At 30.0% G+C, this 18157-nt stretch overlaps 1 protein-coding gene across 1 annotated transcript in view; it reads left to right on the plus strand.

The window, feature by feature from the left end:
- The window catches only part of LOC142329503 (cyclic nucleotide-gated cation channel subunit A-like), a 448759-nt gene that overhangs the window by 122306 nt on the left and 308296 nt on the right, over positions 1-18157 (plus strand). The gene's annotated exons all lie outside the window — the stretch shown is intronic.

Here is an 18157-nt window from a genome sequence, read left to right on the forward strand (position 1 = left end):
ATAGCTGCGCGCATCGCACGAAAGATTTATACTTCTTGATACGAACGATTTATCTAAAATTGTATTTGTTTTTTGAGGATAAAAAAGAAAACACTGGAGTTACAGTTGTGTTCAAAATCACAACTCAAGAAATAGGTAAAAATGTTCAGGATTTTTAAGGTTTTCTTTGTAAAAGTCTTTATTGTTAGTACGCTAAGTTGTTGAGTTACAGTTGACAAAAAATTTTCACAAAATCATGTAATGAAACATAGCCCTTGTAATATTTTTTCTGCTGACCGTAGGCCCGCCTTTTTCCTATTACTCGTATAAAATCTACTTGTAAACATGTGCATTTAGTAATTGTTTTTTTTTTTTTTTTTTTGGGAGGATAAAATATAAAACGCTTGTACGTTATCATCGCCCGGAATTTTTTTTAATAAAAAGGTAAAATAACACCAAAATAATAAAACTACATAAGGCTTAAAACTAATATAACTTATATAATAAAAAAATTTAAAACTAAGTTAAAACAAAAGTTAAAAATTGAAATAAAACTCAAAACTAATATCACAGACGGGGTCTTTAAAATATAAAAGCTAAAATAATAGAAAAAGGAAATTATATAAAATTTAACCAATTCCGATAGGGAGTGCAAAAGGCTCCCTACTCGGATAATAAAATTAAAGACATAGAACCACAAAAATCAAAATCGAAATTAAGGGAAAAAATTATCAAAAACTCTTCTAGCATAAAAAATATATATGACAATATTAAATTTTTTGCAGTATCCCAGTACTACGCAAAAGCAGAAACATCCAGTTCAAAATTTCGTTATCATTGTACAAAATATCACGGATGTTTTTGGGTAGATTAAACTTACGACGCAACGCCGCATAACATATGCAGTCTATGAGTATGTGGTGCACAGTCATGCGGCAGTTGCATCGTGTACATAGATAAGGGTGCGTGTCCTCCTGACATTAGGTACTCGTGTGTGACTGAGCTAATATTTAATTATAAGTATGAGCTAATCCGTTTTTTCATGTTCAAATCTTTATATTGGATTAAATTGATGCGGGTTTTTACAAAAATGTTTGCGTTATTTTTTTAAAGATAATTTGATTATTTAAATATTAAAATTAGTTTATAATTTCTATTTCATATTCCCATAAACAAGCTTTGAGATAATATGGGAAAATTAATCACAAAAAAAATTAATTTATAAGCCTTATTTGGTACTTTTTCGTTTTACGCCCCCCCCCTCCGTTTTTCGCATTTTTCTAAAATATTTTTCTAAAAATAACTGAATATTGCATTTCATATAGTAACTGATGAATAAAACATTAGCAAAAACACACTAACATGCTGTTTTATACCGGTCATGTTCAACATTCTCCATATTAACATAGTTTACATATGAAAAATATAAACATTATTGCTTATAATTATAAATATAATTTAACCAAACAAGCAGGAGCGATATAAAATGCCGAATAGCACAAGTGAAACGAGCCTTCAGTCAGAAATATAATTTGTTTATATCAAAAATTAATTTAAATTTCAGGAAAAAATTTTGAAAGTATATGTTTGGAGTGTCGCTTTATATGGAAGTGAAGCTTGGACAATCGGAGTATCTGAGAAGAAAAGATTAGAAGCTTTTGAAATGTGGTGCTATAGGAGAATGTTAAAAATCAGATGGGTGGATAAAGTGACAAATGAAGAGGTGATGCGGCAATTAGATGAACAAAGAAGCATTTGGAAAAATATAGTTAAAAGAGGAGACAGACTTATAAGCCACATACTAAGGCATCCTGGAATAGTCGCTTTAATGTTGGAAGGACATGTAGAAGGAAAAAATTGTGTAGGCAGGCCACGTTTGGAATATGTAAAACAAATTGTTAGGGATGTAGGATGTAGAGTGTATACTGAACTAGCACTAGATAGCGAATCTTGGAGAGCTGCATCAAACCAGTCAAATGACTAAAAAAAAAAAATGCTATATGCACTAGAAAACTAGTGCATATATTAATATTAAAATTAATATATATATAGGTACTAGAACGGCTGGTCCAGTGGTTTTCACGTCGTCGTCACAAATCAGTTGTTTAACAGCTGATTTTGAAGTCGAAGGTTCAAATCTTAATAAAAGTTAGTTGCTTTTATACGGATTTGAATTTTAGAAATTAGATACCGGTATACATTGGTGGTTGGGGTTAAATTAACCAAACTTCTCTAGGATAGTCGGCCTGAGTCTGTACAAGGCTACACCTCATTGAATCGTGGGGGGGGGGGGGATTGCTCATTGTTCTTAGTTGAACAGATTACAACGTGTACACATTAGCAAACTAGAAAAATATTTAATATTTATGTATTAAATAACGTTCAGTTTATTTTATCCGTACTTTTTTTATTTGTTTTATAATACTCGTATTTTCGTAATTACTTTTTAAATAATATGAACATTTTATCTTTTAAAACTATTTTCTAAGTTTGATATTTTCTTGCAAATAATAAAAATAATACTATCTGCTCTAAACTTGCCCTGCTGTCTTTATAAAGAATAAAATTATTATTATCATCATATTTTGATTAAAATATGCTCTTTTTTTTTACATCTTTTAATATTAAATCCATAGATCTTCTATAACGATGATTTTATTTCTCAATGAGTTATGCGAGTGACCGAATAGATACGCAAAAATAAAACCAATTTTTTTCTCAGTTCCGCAAATTATTTTATCGTGAGTAAGTACTTCTGCTGTTGAACTCTTAGACGTTGCTTTAGGGATGAGACATGACAGTTACTGGCCCTGAAGGAGTGTTTTTTCTATCGTCGACAACCAGACTGTTTAGTCGGTGGTATGGTGTTGGTTAGCATGGGATGGAACAGTATTGGATAAAAGAGGCACTTCAGTATCTCAAGGACAGCCCAAGGGGTTTCAAAATGGATTTGGAGTGGGAAGAACAGTTGAAAAGAAAGAAAAAAGTAGAAGAGAGAGAAAACTGCAACCCAGCCGGTCTTACTCTTATCAAATTACATGACTTTTAGCTCTTGTATTATTGCAGAATGAAATCTACTCACCGAGATTTTATTTATACGAAAAACTTGAACAATTTAGAATTAGTACAACTAATATAACAACATTTTCCTCCTAAAAATGTTTGTATTATATATGGTAAAATGTCATAAGGAGAAATAAAATTAATATTATTTAACTGGTTATACTTAGATTCATACACTTAAATTAGTTTTTCGTTTTCAATTCTCGTTTCGCCCCAGAAAAATCATTTACTAGTCCACTTATCGTAGAAAAATAATGATGAATGCCCTATATTAAAATATCAAAGAAAAAAAATAATAAAAGTATATACAGTATATATATATATATATATATATATATATATATATATATATAGTTATTTACGAAAAATGTAATAGACTTTCAGGATATTACTGGTGAAAATAAGAAAGAAAGAGCATATAAACATAATTTCGGAAACGCTTTATGACGAGTGCCGGCTGGCGAAAGATTTCACTCTGATTTCTGAGCCTTCGGTAAAATTAAGCTAGACCGTAAAGCTTGGGATCCAAATTAAGTCATTAATTTTATAGTTTTACATGAAATCTGACTCTAAATTTGAAAATAAAAGTCCAGAATTGTATTTTTAGTAATTTTCGAGAAACCTTGGATAAAAGACAAAAGATTGGGATTAAAAAAAATATTATCAGGTTGTTTAAAACGTATTGAAAATTTGCAAGCCAAAATTGAGAATGCAGTTACTGTTATTGAAAAATAACATTATGAGACCACATATGCACCATTTTTGTTAATAACCTGCCTGCCATTTTTTTCCGGCAACACCATAAACCTGTCGCTGTAGAACTTCAGTAGATTTTTCTGGTCAAAAAAATTGTGACATGTGGTTTTCACAGGCCTCTTTTGAAACATCATTCAGGGAGTTCTACAGAGATCGAAAGAAATAATAGTTTGACTATGTCAGGTCCGAGCTATACGGTGAATGCATTAAAACCTCCCAGTCAAGTTTTTTCAATTTCTGTTCGTTTGTTCGAAAATTTTAAATTACCGAAAGTTCTTCACCGATTGCTTTGAAATTTTGACACAACGTTGCATTCGAATACGCGCGTGTTTTTATATACCTGCTATTTATATACCTAAGATATCAACACTTGTGACAGGTAAAAACATGCTGTTTTTATAAACAGCGCTATCTATTGGACGTAAAAGCAACACACGCTATACTAAATATTTTACGATTCCATTTCAGTATTTCCGATATGTGTGTCCGCTACAGATTAAAAAGGTACTGGACTGATTTACGTGGGGAAAAGGGTGAAAAGGGGAGAAGGAAAAACGGGAAAACGGGTAAAAGGAAATGGAAAGGGGAAAAAAAATAATAAAAGCTTAAAAGGAGGAAAGGTAAATTAGTGGGGGAAATGGGTAGTGAAGAAAGAGAAAGGGGGAAAAGAAAACGGGAAAGGGAAAAGGGATGATGGGGAAAGGAAAAGGGAAGATATGGTAAAATAAAAATGGGAAAAGAAAAGGAAAAAGGCAAGGGTAAAGGGTGAAAGGGTAGAAGGGAAAGGTTCAATTTTGTGAAGTTCCGTAATGTTCATTTTGTTAATGTTTTATCAAACTTTCAATTGTGTTAATTTAATGTATTTATATATATTGATATATATATACTCCGAACTGGCAATAGTGAAGCATTTTAGGGTCTGCCAGTTTACAAATAAATAAGTAATGCAACGTATTTCTTTGATGACAAGGAAATATTTGGTGATATTCTCGGGTGTGTAACTCGTACGTCTGATGACAAACTTGAAACATGCCATAATTAATCTAGTATGGATTTTCTGTTCTTTTCTCTTTTTTTTATGGCATCTCGTCCGTATATCCGGGAGTTCTGGATTCGTATCCTGATAGAATTCGTATCGTGAAGGAATTCTACAAGAATAAAAAACAAATCACCGTAAAAATGTATGGTTTTTATATATCTTCTGTAACGGCACACGAACAGAGATGAATTCAAATAAACCCTTGTGTTCCTAAAAAAAAAACTTTAAACTTCTAAAAAGTTGTTACATTTTTTGGGATTTTATTTTTTTATAAAAAAATATTAATTGACTTTTCAAAACTCTACTAAAAAATAATAAAATTCATATGTAATACATTTTGAACTATTATTTAAATTTACAATTTTTAAATTCTATGCTAAATAAAAAACAAACAGTTTAATCTTTAATTTGGCGTCTTTCTAAAACATCCAATTTAAAGAAGAATTTCTTTATTTGTTGTTCCTTGTGATACATAAGAATACTCGAGATATTAAGATTAATTTTCTTGATTTGGTGGCACGGGGATCCATAGATAGCCGTATCCCTTATTCATGTAATGATTGTACAATTAAGATTATATAATCGATGGATCTTCATGCCAGAATTTTAATAGGTAAAATTCAAATAATAACAAAAGTTAAATTACCTTGAGGCTGTTAACATAAAAAAATAACTGGTTACAAGGTTTAAAACTATTAATCTCACGCATAGGAAGATTAGCACTAATCACTTATTTATGCCACTCCGAAACATCTTATAAATTGGTTTTTCCCTAAGTAAAATCTTTTTAGATGCTCTTCAATATTTCCAATCAAGAGAATTTATTATAAATATTTTTACGAGTTCCTTTTTTCCTATTATAATAAAAAATAATTTGTTCAATTTTTCTATAGATGTAGTTAATTTAAAACATTATTTACGATTTCTACTATTCCTTTTTATTTTTATAATGTCAACTTATTTAATTTTACACGATTAATTTTTATTTATAGATATAGCTTCTTTTTCTAACAAATTGTCGTACAAGGGTTAAAAAAAAACAACATACAAAACAGAAGTAATTTTCAACTTGTATTTCTTGACATGAACGGTGGATGAAGTTAGATCCCTTGGGATTTATATACGTTCCTGTAGGATGTATAAAGACCTTACAAAAATATATGTCATTGCTAATATTTTTTCTAAAGAAAGAAAGAAAGAATTCCTGAATTATTTCTGAAAAAGTAATTACTTAATTTTTTTGCATTTACTCGTATATATCGTTTTATTTTATTTTTTACTTTACTTTTTTGTTTCATTTTAATAAAAATATAACCTTTTAAATAAAAAGAAAAAGAATAAAGTAATTACATTAATTTTGACCAAAGGGTTCTAAAAATGTATTAATTAGAAAATGTTTGTTGATTTTTATTTAATTTTTTTTTTTTTTTTGAGGATTATTTCACTAAAAAAGAATTACACTAGTACACTCAGTTGGACCTAAAATTAAAATATTTATTATAAAATTATTGTATAACTAATGCGAGTACACAAGAACTTCTAACTAAACTTACAACTTTTTATACCATATTCGTTCAACAACTGAAGAGAAAAATGAGTAAAAAATTATTATTTATTCACGAACAAAAAATATCATTAATTTTCAACATAAAATAACTAGAAAATAATAATTATAAAGAAAAAATTCCATTAAAATAGTAATATAAAAAATAATATAATAATAAAAATTTCAAAACCAAAATACTTTATAAAAAATGCCCTGCTAGATTTAAGCAGTTGTCCCTCCTTTATCTAAACTTTCTTATTCCAGTAGTCAGAATTAATCATCTTTGTGTCTCAGCCATTCTTGAACCGCTCATTGTAGCCGAATTTTTTTATATTTTTCTGTTTAATTTCCGGAACCACCGCAAGTATTAATTGAGAGAATTCATGAAGAAGATAACTATGAATTAAATGAAGTGTAGTCTTGTACAGTCTGAAGTTGACCATTCCTGAGAACTGTGGTTAATTGAAACCCAACCACCAAAGAACACTGGTATCCACGATCTAGTATTCAAATCCGTATAAAAGTACCTTTACTAGGATTTGAAACCTTAGAACTCTCGACTTCGAAATCAGCTGGTTTGCGTTGACGAGTTTACCACTAGACCAACCCAGTGGGTTAGTGTAGCCGAACTAAATTCCACGTAAAAACTCTTTTAAAGGACCAAATAAAAAAATTTGATATGACAGATCGAGACTGTAAGAAGAAAGCGGTAATACCTTCTGACCCAAGTTTTGAATAACTTTCTGTGACTTTTGTAAGGCATTATCATGGAAAAATGTTTTGTCTTAATTGGGAACCGGGACGTTTCCTCCTTATACCGGGTTTTACTTTATTTTGTACCACGTCAGAATAGTTTTCGCTGTTTATACATTTTCCTTCCAAATAGCCGTAATAATTTGAGACTTTATAACCCCAAAACATTGTTAGTATCATTTTAATGGCAGATACGTAGGTTTTTTCCTGGTGACCGAATTTGGATTTAATTCCATACTTGAGCTAGATTCTAGCTCAAAATGATGAAACAAAATTTCATCACAAATTATTATGTGATTTAAAAAAAAAATTCACTCCGCTAAAAAACAGTTACTTATTTTTCGTATAACTTAGAATTTTTGGACGTCTTTGTGATTTTAAGTTGGATTACTGTCCGAACTCACGTCGAACACGTTTTGAAGCAATTCAGCTTATCGTGGATAATCGAATGGAAAGTGAAAATACTCCAACTACAAATTACAAAAATTTAAGTTTTTGTGCGTCTATCCTTGCGAATAGGATCATTAATTTGATTTTGCCAAAGTCAATCGAAACTTCCAACGGTCTTCCGCTAATTTTCAAAATAATAATAAACTTTTTCTGCCTGATTTAATTTGTTCAATCCAATTATAATAATTTTCACTCTCAGTACGCTTTTACCGAACTGTTTTAGTATTTTTGAGTGAATTTCGCCCCATTTACACCTTCAGAAAATAAAAATCATATCACAGCACGCTGTTTTTCAACTACATACTTTTCTAATGGAGCCGAGATTTTGAGGTAAAGAAAACGGGGTATAATAATGGAAATTCTTTTCGAACAGTTGAATTTTCTACATCACGGGAGCCAATTGAACGATAGACAGTTTCAGTTTATTTTTTTTAATAATTTTTCTTCTGCAGCGATTTGTCTCTTTAATCTTTGATGTGACAGATAAAAAATATAAGGAATGGCCCATAAGTTACTACTTATAGGCCATACTTACTACTTAGTATATTGGCTAATTCTACTATTAGTATATTGGCTCTTCTACTTAGCACGGCGTGCTAAAAACTTTAGCACGCCGTAACTTCTAGCAGTGCAGGTATAAAGAGAAAACATATTGCTTATTTTGTAACACAGACTCTCTTTAATATCTGTTTTCCATTGTGTGATCAACTTGCATGCCATAAGCGTCAATAAAGACCTGTAATCACAAAGACACGATTTTGCTCACAGTTCATGAGGCAGTAAATTGCTCAGTAATCACATCCTTCAGTTTTTATAGGGTGTTGATGTTGCGAGAATCAATTATTTCCTTTAAATATGCCTAAAGGAAAACGTCTGGTTGGATGAGGTCAGGAGAGCAGGCCGGTCATTCAATTGCCCCGCTACTTTCGTTCCAACATTCAGAGAATGCCTTGTCCAATCAATTTCATACTGATGTGGAATAATGAGCGGGAGCCACCACAACTGATCAAAAAGGTCTCTCTGTTGGAGTAAAAGGTAAACAGTGTCCTTAATGCGCTCCAGGTAATTTTCCCCATCATCGCCATCTTCAAAGAAAGGACCAGTGACTCCTTGGTTCGTAACACCTTCCCAGACCATGATGACGGGATTTTCTATCATCGTGCTCGATTACCACATTTGGATTTAACGTACGCTTGTAAACAGAATTATGTTTGTTACGCTACCGGACAGGTGAAATTTGGTTTCATCAATCCACACCACAATCTCTTCCAACTGTAGATCCTCTTCTAACTTGCCACTTTTCAGTAAATTGTAGGCGGCAGTCGGTATCATCTTCATTCAACCTGTTGATAAGTCTCGGATGAAATGGTTTCAATTTCATATCTTTGTGCATTCGCTGTAGTGATTTTCTGGGAATTGTCAGTGCTGCGGACAGATGGTGTGTTGATTTCGATTTCTGGGGTGACGACACCTAAGCCTGCTGCAGCCACTGCTTGTTCTTGGTCATGCTGACATTGGTTTTTGCTCTCCCTGAATGCGGCATATTCAGTCGGTGCCAGTTGCATCGAGTTGTTTGTTTAAACGGGCAATGGTCTTCGGGTTTAGTGCATCCGGTGCATACTCCAGATGCATACGACGATGCACGTTGTGGGCTACGGAGTATAAGCGTAAAAAAAAAAAAAGTTAAAAAAACCCTTTTGGAATATTGTAGTACCTTTCCTTAAGTTAAACCCGTCAGAAAATGCATTTCTGCTGGAAGTTATGGCGATTCCAAACTTTTGTCTACTACTTATGGTCTCTACGTAAATAAAATTTATCTAGTAAAAAGCATTCTAATAATTCTTTCTCTACGACTGTATAATAACGTTTGAATTACACAGCTACCTGTGTCAGAATGAGAGCCATTATGAAACAGATTTTCATAACGATACAGTTGTTCAACAAATCAAAAGACTACTTTTTTCAACCCCTGACCAATCAGAAACGGGTGTTATTTAAATGTATCAGCTGTTTTTTCTTTGATTTTAATTCGGTCTAGTATCAAGCAGAAATTAATTTGGAAGTATATTATATTCTTTTAGTTTATTCGTTGGTTAATTACATTGGATTCTAAGGAAAAAATATCTTTAATATCGATCAGTATTAAAGAAAAGGCAAAATTTATGAGTAATAAACTATTGCCACAGAAATGTGCTGTTTAATGCATTTTTTGAAATATTAAAAAATATTATTCCGTAAACAATGTATTCTATTATTGATTTAAATAAATAATCCCAATAATTTCTTAACCGAAAAAAAAAGAAGATCTCTCTGTAACGGCCATTAATATAATCTTGCGAAATTTACGAGACTCCCTCACACTCGTTCATTAATGACTATCATTAGCTCGTTGCATTATGTACCATTATAAATTTACGTGCCTTTTTTATATTATATTAATTTTTAATAGAAATCTCATATCTTTTTATAGTTCGATTTATATTTTTTTATTTTGTTTTTAAATATAAGTAGGGACTCAAACTTTTTCACTATAATGGATTAATTTTTTTTTCTAAAAATAGAACATATTTGAAATAAAAACAAAGCGCATAAAACGTTATTTTTCTTCTTTCTTATACGATCTTTCAACCTCCGGGAGTTTTGGCTTCATCCGGCCTTATGTAAATCAATCTCGGCTTTCTTACAAAATCTCTCTCTTAGTTCATTCTATATTCTTCAATTCAAATTCTCCTATACATGAACCAAAAAGCTTCTTTACAAATTCATTTTATTATCTTATAAATTTTTTATTGTTTTTATTTTTTCCCGTTTAATATTGAAAACTTTTCGCTGAATAACAATGTTTATTGGTAATCATAATAAAAGATTTTATCATCTATTAATTTATATATATATATATATATATATATATTCTTATTTATATATATATATATATAAAAAAGAAATGTGTGAATAATTTTATTGTTCTGATTGATGATTTGACTCGTTCAGTTACTAAATTAGGTGTAGGTTTATATCCTATAAAATGTTTTTTTTTTTTTCATATTAATGAAAATAAAAATAATGGTCAAGAAACATTAATAATAAAAAACACTATCAACGATGTTGCTGAATTTTACAAATATTTATAAAGAGGATAAAATGTAATTTTTCAACTCTGAATTAAAATTTAATGATTATTAATATTATTGTTATTATTATTGTTATGATTTTAATTTGTATTATAATTTATGTTACCAAAATAGAAAAAGGCTTTCCAGAATGATCTTATCAAACAGAAAAAAAATAATCTGATGAAGACATCACATTACTTCCTTGTAGGCCTACTGAATTACATGTACACATTTTTTTTAAATGAGAAGTACATAAAGTTTTATTTCATTAATAACTTCTTTTTTTTATGTTATTATTGAAATATTATTTATCGTAATTTTTTTCTTTACCATCAGAGATTAATATTTTTTTATAAATCAATATATTTAAATTAAAAAAAAGTTGAGAAAAAAGGATATGAAGTCTGATTTCGAACCGATGTGCCTTTCTTTTATAAAATGCAAATATTTCATTAATTAAGATTTTATTTGGCTATAATTCTGGAACAAATGAAAATAAGTAAAGTAAAGAAAAGCTCTCAATGAGGGCTTATTACTGCAGTTAAGATAAAGTTTAAAATCAAAATTTTGGGGATTTTGGCCTTTTTTGGACACTTTTCGTCCAGTCGATTGCAATCAAAAGAGGAAGTGCACAATTATATTTTACAACAGTCCTAAATCCAAAATTTCAGCATTCTATGGCTAGTCGTTTTTGAGTTATGTGAGATACATACGTACGTACAAACGTCATTCTGAAACTAGTCAAAATGAATTCAGGGATGGTCAAAATGGATATTTCCGTTGAAATTTGAAAACCGAAATGTTTCGTGATCACAATACTTCCTTTACTTCGTATAAGGAAGTAAACACGTAAAAATTGCCATAAATTTCATCATTTATTAAAAGCCATAAAATGTATATATTTTAAAATTTCTAAACGAAATTTTAAGCTGCTAGAAAAACTATATATATATATATATATATATATATTTATTTTTTTACTGTTGTTTCAGAGTTACTCTTTATCAAATGAACTAATTTAAATGATTTTTTCTTTCTTGAGAAAGAATGGGTCTTATATATATGTAATAAATTACCCGACCATTAAAAAAAAATTAGACTACATTAATTTAATTAAATAACAGAAAAGAATTTCTTTAAAAGAAAAATTACTTTGTCAATAAATTTAAATGTTTCTTTTTTACCTTTCCTAATATTGCCAGAAAAATGTTTTTAGTTTATGCGTTTTGGATTACTTTCATTCTTAAAACTTTACTTTTAATCCTGTGTGGTAAAATTAGTTTCGAGGGTGGAAGTACTTCAAAATAGGTCAGGTACAAATGTTAGGGTACAATGCTAGGAAGGGCAGAAAATAACACTCAAATCAATTTTGATAATCCTAGCGGAAAATAAAATACTGTGGAAATTATTACATATTGTACCAATTTAGAAACGTAAAAAAGATTTGAATTTTTTGCATCTCGTTAAACGTGTATGTGAATATATCATCAAATAATTTTCAGTAACTTCTTTTACATTATGAATTATTTATTTTTTTTTTATATGGCTGTAGTTGCTTTAATATTTTATTATATTTAAATAATTAACGGACTTTAATTAATCATCTATTTTCTTTATTTTACAATTAATTGTGTACTTTACAATACTGTCCTGATCATGGTTTTACCATGGTTTTCAAAAAGAAATCAAGGTAAAAAAAGTTAATTAATTTGATCGATACAGGCAAATATTGGGACAATTCCTGTTTTATGATTGGAGCAGCATATATACCAGTTCCTGACGTGATATAATGTACTATTATGTTCCAATCAGAATAAATTTTACTTTCTTGTAGGAAGCATTGTGATGGCGAAAAATTTCGGTTTTCAGATTTCAATGGAAATATCCATTTTGACCATCCCTGAATCCATTTTCACAAGTTTCGGCGTGACGTCTGTTCGTACGTAAGTATATCACATAACTCAAAAAGGACTAGCCTTAGGATATTGAAATTTTCGATTTAGGACTGTTGTAACATCTTGTTGTGCAACTCCCCTTTTTATTGCAATCGATTGGACTAAAGTGTATAAAAAAGCCCAAAATTCCAAAAATTTGGATTTTGGACTTTTCCTTAACTGTATTAATAAATCCTTATTGAGAGCTTTTCAAAGATATTATCATAAGTGATACTTATTTTCATTGCTTCCAGAATTGTAGCCAAATAAAATAATTAAATATTTGGATCTTATACGAGGAAAGCACATCGGTTCGAATCATCGATTTTTTTAACTTTTTTTTTAATTTAAATAGATTGATTTATTACTAATTAATAATCTCTGATTGTAAAAAAAATTTACAATAAATAATAATTCAAAAACATCAAAAAATAAAATAAAAAAATATCAGAAGTTATAATGAAACAGAATTTTAGACTCGTTTCATTTTTTTAAAAATTGTATATGTATTAATCACTATATTATGTTTTTGTAGAGTCAAGGTTAAAGTATGGGTTGGAGCTTACTACAGTGTTTTTAGATCTGTTTATAATGCTCAGAAGCATTTAGTACGTATAATATTGGGTAAAAGTAGACGACATGAGTCCTTCCTATTATTCAGAGATCTTGCCACTGCATCATATGTATTTCTATAGAATACTAATGACGTATTATGAAGGCTGTATTAACAGCCGTATTAACAGGATAGGATCATTGGTACTTTGGTTACGAATTTGGTACTTTGGCAAGCGAATGGAGTAGTTCCTCCTAGGCCAAGAATTGAATTTTTCAACGTTTTTATTCATTCTTAGGTCCAAAAATATTTAAACACTTAACCAAGGGAATGTAGATTCATAGAAGACTCTAAAAGCTTTTCACTATCAATTTACGATTGGTTGTTGTCAGTTGAAGATGTAGAGAGTTTTTTTTTTTAATTGATTGCCCTGTGATTGTGGGTGGATTCGATGGCTAAAATATTCATATTTTTATTTACTTTTATTTATTTTTATTTTTGTTATCATTATTTTTGTTTCAATTTTTTATCTAGGATTAATTTCATTTTCAATTTTATCACTATCGTATTCTTGTATTTTATTTATGGTTCTGATTTATTTAACCTGTATGTATGTATGTATATATAATCTTGTCACTAGCTGAAATTATAGTACTGCAAGACTTGTATCGAATAATTATTTTTAATACCCATTTGGAAATCCACACTTGACCATTATTAAATAAATGGTTAGTTTATTATTTTACTCATTGAGAAATAATGGATGGTAACCGCCAATACAGATACTACTATAGGAGGTATTAGTTCCACAAGATTATGTAATATTTGTTTTCTTTAATTAGATTATATTTTTTGGTTGTATCTCTACTCAGCCTATGCATTAAGAATTTATAACTGTAAATAATTTTATTTTCATTTGTAAACTGTTTGTTTTGTGGAATAAAGATTTTTTGTCTTCTGTCATTTGACTGGTTTGATGCAGCTCTCTCTCTCCCTTTCTAGCAGCTCCCTATCTAGTTCTAGTCGTTTCATTTCGGTATATCCCCTACATACTACATCCTCAAACAATTTGTTTTACATATTCCAAACGTTGGCTGCCTACACAATGTTTTCCTTCTACCTGTCCCTCCAATATTAAAACGACTATTCCAGGATGCCTTAATATATGGCCTATAAGTCTGTCTTCTTTTAGTTTTTTTTCAAATGCTTCTTTCTTCATTTATTTGCCGCAACAGCTCTTCATTTGTCACTTTATCCACCCATCTAATTTTAACATTCTCCTATAGCTCCGCATTTCAAAAGCTTCTAATCTTTACTTCTCACATACTCCGATCGTCCAAGTTTCACTTCCATATAAAGCGACGCTCCAAACATATACTTTAAAAAATCTTTTCCAGACATTTAAATTAATTTTTGATGTAAACAAATTATATTTCTGACTGAAGGCTCGTTTTGCCTGTGCTGTTAGGCATTTTATATCGTTCCTGCTTCATCCATCTTTAGTAATTCTACTTCCCAAATAACAAAATTCTTCTCTCCATGATCTTTTCTCCTCCTATTTTCTCATTCAGTGGTCCATCTTTGTTATTTCTACTACATTTCATTACTTTCGTTTTGTTCTTGTTTATTTTCATGCGGTAGTTCTTGCGTAGAACTTCATCCATGCCATTTATTGTTTCTTCTAAATCCTTTTTACTCTCGGCTAGAATTACTATATCATCAGAAAATCGTAGCATCTTTATCTTTTCACCTTGTACTGTTACTCCGAATCTAAATTGTTCTTAACATCATTAACTGCTAGTTCTATGTAAAGATTATAAAGTAACGGGGATAGGGAACATCCTTGTCGGACTCCCTTTCTTATTACGGCTTCTTTCTTATGTTCTTCAATTATTACTGTTGCTGTCTTGTTCCTATAAATGTTAGTAATTGTTCTTCTATCTCTGTATTTGAACCCTAATTTTTTTAAAACGCTGAACATTTTATTCCAGTCTACATTATCGAATGCCTTTTCTAGGTCTATAAATTCCAAGTATGATGGTTTGTTTTTCTTCATTCTGCTTCCCTTGTCTCTATACTTTTCCTGAAACCAAATTGGTCTTCTACTAACACTTATTCCACAGTGGAAGAAGTGTTAGGAGAATAATCAAGATTATTATTATTATGTAATATAATAAGCGTACAAGGAAGTCATGTGGTGTCTATATCAATTTTTTTTATTTTACTATTAGAATGTTATCACGAAATATACGCATTTCAAAATAATTTCGCGTAATTCACGAAAATTAATTGCCAAAATTAATACAAGAAAATAATTATATATATATATATATATATATATATATATATATATATATATATATATATATATATATAGACGCATTGCATAGAATCTTATCTCATGGTAGTAGTCTCATCATTAATTTTATTTTTGTAATTTTGTTTATTCCAAACAATTTTTATATAAAGATATTTTACTGCCCTAATTATATTTGCACTTCAGAAAGTAAAAAATAAATTAAAAACTTTAATTTTTAGTCGTCTTTATATTTTCACCAAATTATTTTTTTTTATTTTTTTTTTTTAGTTTGGTTCATTTTTAATTTTTTTTTTACCGACGTAATTTTTTATTGTTTTTATTAAAATTTACGGTTGAATATAATAAATATTGTGTTAACTTAAATAGATCAAAGTTCTACTTCTTTTAAATTTAAAACTATGAAATAGTTTTTTTAGTAATTTAAAACATTCAACTTTGGATATATGAATTTATAGATATTTAATTTAAATTAGGTATAATTTTTCACGTATAATAATAATAATAATAATAATAATTAGGAAGCATTTGACTGTATTCTTATACAAAGTTTAAAAAAAACTTTTTTCTTACCTACCTGAAAAAAAATATAACTGTCGAAAGAATTAATAGCTACAGAAAATAAAATAAACGAAAAGAAAGAAGTTAGTAGGAAAAAGTTTATTTCCAGTTTGTTGACATTTCTCCTGAGAAATAAAGTAAAATGTGATAAATAGCATTACATGAAACATATCGTATATCTGAAACAAACAATAGAAAATGCTTCTGTATGTGTGTGCGCGCGTACACACGCACATACAGATACACACTAAACCTGAGAAACATTTTATACACAGTTAAGGTTATTTATTCTAATATACAGAGTGTCCGAAAAGTTCCGTACCGTAGGGAAACTTTGTTCAATATGTCCTCTAGAAAGCTCTGTAGGCAGAATTTCAGGTTGTTTAACACCCTAGGGTCACAGTAATTATCAATGGAATGACATTCTTCCTCAGTCCTGATGGGTAGGTAGGTACATTGCGAATCCTCACACTTAAAGCCCGTGATAATCCCAGAATGAAAAGTCTATTAGATTCTATTCGGTGACCTTGAAACCCATTCAACAGAGTCTCTGTGACCAATTTAATGTTCGGGAAAGGTTTCGTACGAACAGTGTCGTATAGCATTTGCGTAGTACTGTGGGGCTCCATCTTGCATGAACCATTCTGTACGCTCATCAATTATATCCAGTAAGGACATCCCTCAATTTCTACGCATTTAGAGGTAATTTTCACCGTTCACATTTTATTAAGAAAAGTACAAGCCAATGATACGATCAAAAAACACAACTACACGATCAGACTCCCGCTCTACGAAGGGATCGTACTAATGGGGATTTTTCCTGTAAACAGCAGCGCAGTTTTTGTCTGTTGACATCAACTTTCACTGTCTCATCGGAAAAAAACAAGAAAATGGGAAGTCTATATTTCCTTAATCCTGTCGAGAAATCATCCATACATTCCGTTCTACTAATCAGTATCATCTTCCAACAAGTGTTGCTTGAGTTGGAGCTTGAATGGGTGAAATATATCCTTTTTCAGGATGGACGGTGGAACGAGGAACGTTCAGTTCCAGTTAAGTTGGCCTGATTGACTTCTTTGGACTGCCGTATTGATATTCACAACTTCTTGTACTGCGTATTCATTCCACGGATTGAAGCAAAACCGCCAACATTACCAATCTCCTCAACCTTGCCAAGAAATTTCCCCACAATGCTGTTTGATACCGGTTGACACTGGATGAGATCGATAATACTCATCACGAACATTTCGACTTGATAACCTCTACACTACAAAATGATTTCCACACGTTCCACCTAAGACATCGTCATTACCTGCAACCAGACAAAACGTAACAGAAATATTAGATTTTCACATGTGGTGGAAAACTTTCAGATTCCTGTACAACTAAAATCTATTCCGGTAATTTAGAGATTAAAGTGATAAAACTTGAATAGGTTTAATGCCGATTATCTATGAATAAATGAATAATTTTATTTTCCACCATAAGGTATTTTACAAATCCAATTTATAATATATTTAATTTGAAAAACAAACCTACAGCGTTACTTACAAAATATTTAAAATCGGTTTCAGAACTTTTATATATAAATCTTCTTTTACAAAGTACTACGTTTTGATTCTGGTTAATGTTCAAATCGCCTATAAATATAATATTCTGTTTCACTTTAAGCCTTGTAGACAAGCCTTAAATTAGAATTGCCCCATCTGCATCAATTATATTAATTGATAACGATTTGTAGATGTTTCAGTGAACTGTAAACAGAAAATTGTGTATTTATATCAATATTAATTGCAGTTGTTCTTCAGCTATGCTATCCATTTCCGTAATGGTATCGCACAACTGTCAACAATCCATTAAAAGTTAATTATACGACTCGTAGATATTGCAGTAATATCATTGTGTTCATTTACCTCTGTTAACCGGTCAGTAATTAATTGGTGAAAATGAAATTTCCTTTTTAACTCACCTGTTCTCTATTTACGGTTTTTTTATTTAGTGCTGTTTTATTGTAAAAATATTATAAAAAATAATTATTTTCCATTTTAAAAAACTGTATCTGATTTCAGTTAAAACTTAACTGAAATATAATA

Source organism: Lycorma delicatula, chromosome 8 (genome assembly GCF_047948215.1).
Source record: "Lycorma delicatula isolate Av1 chromosome 8, ASM4794821v1, whole genome shotgun sequence".
NCBI lineage: Eukaryota > Metazoa > Arthropoda > Insecta > Hemiptera > Fulgoridae > Lycorma > Lycorma delicatula.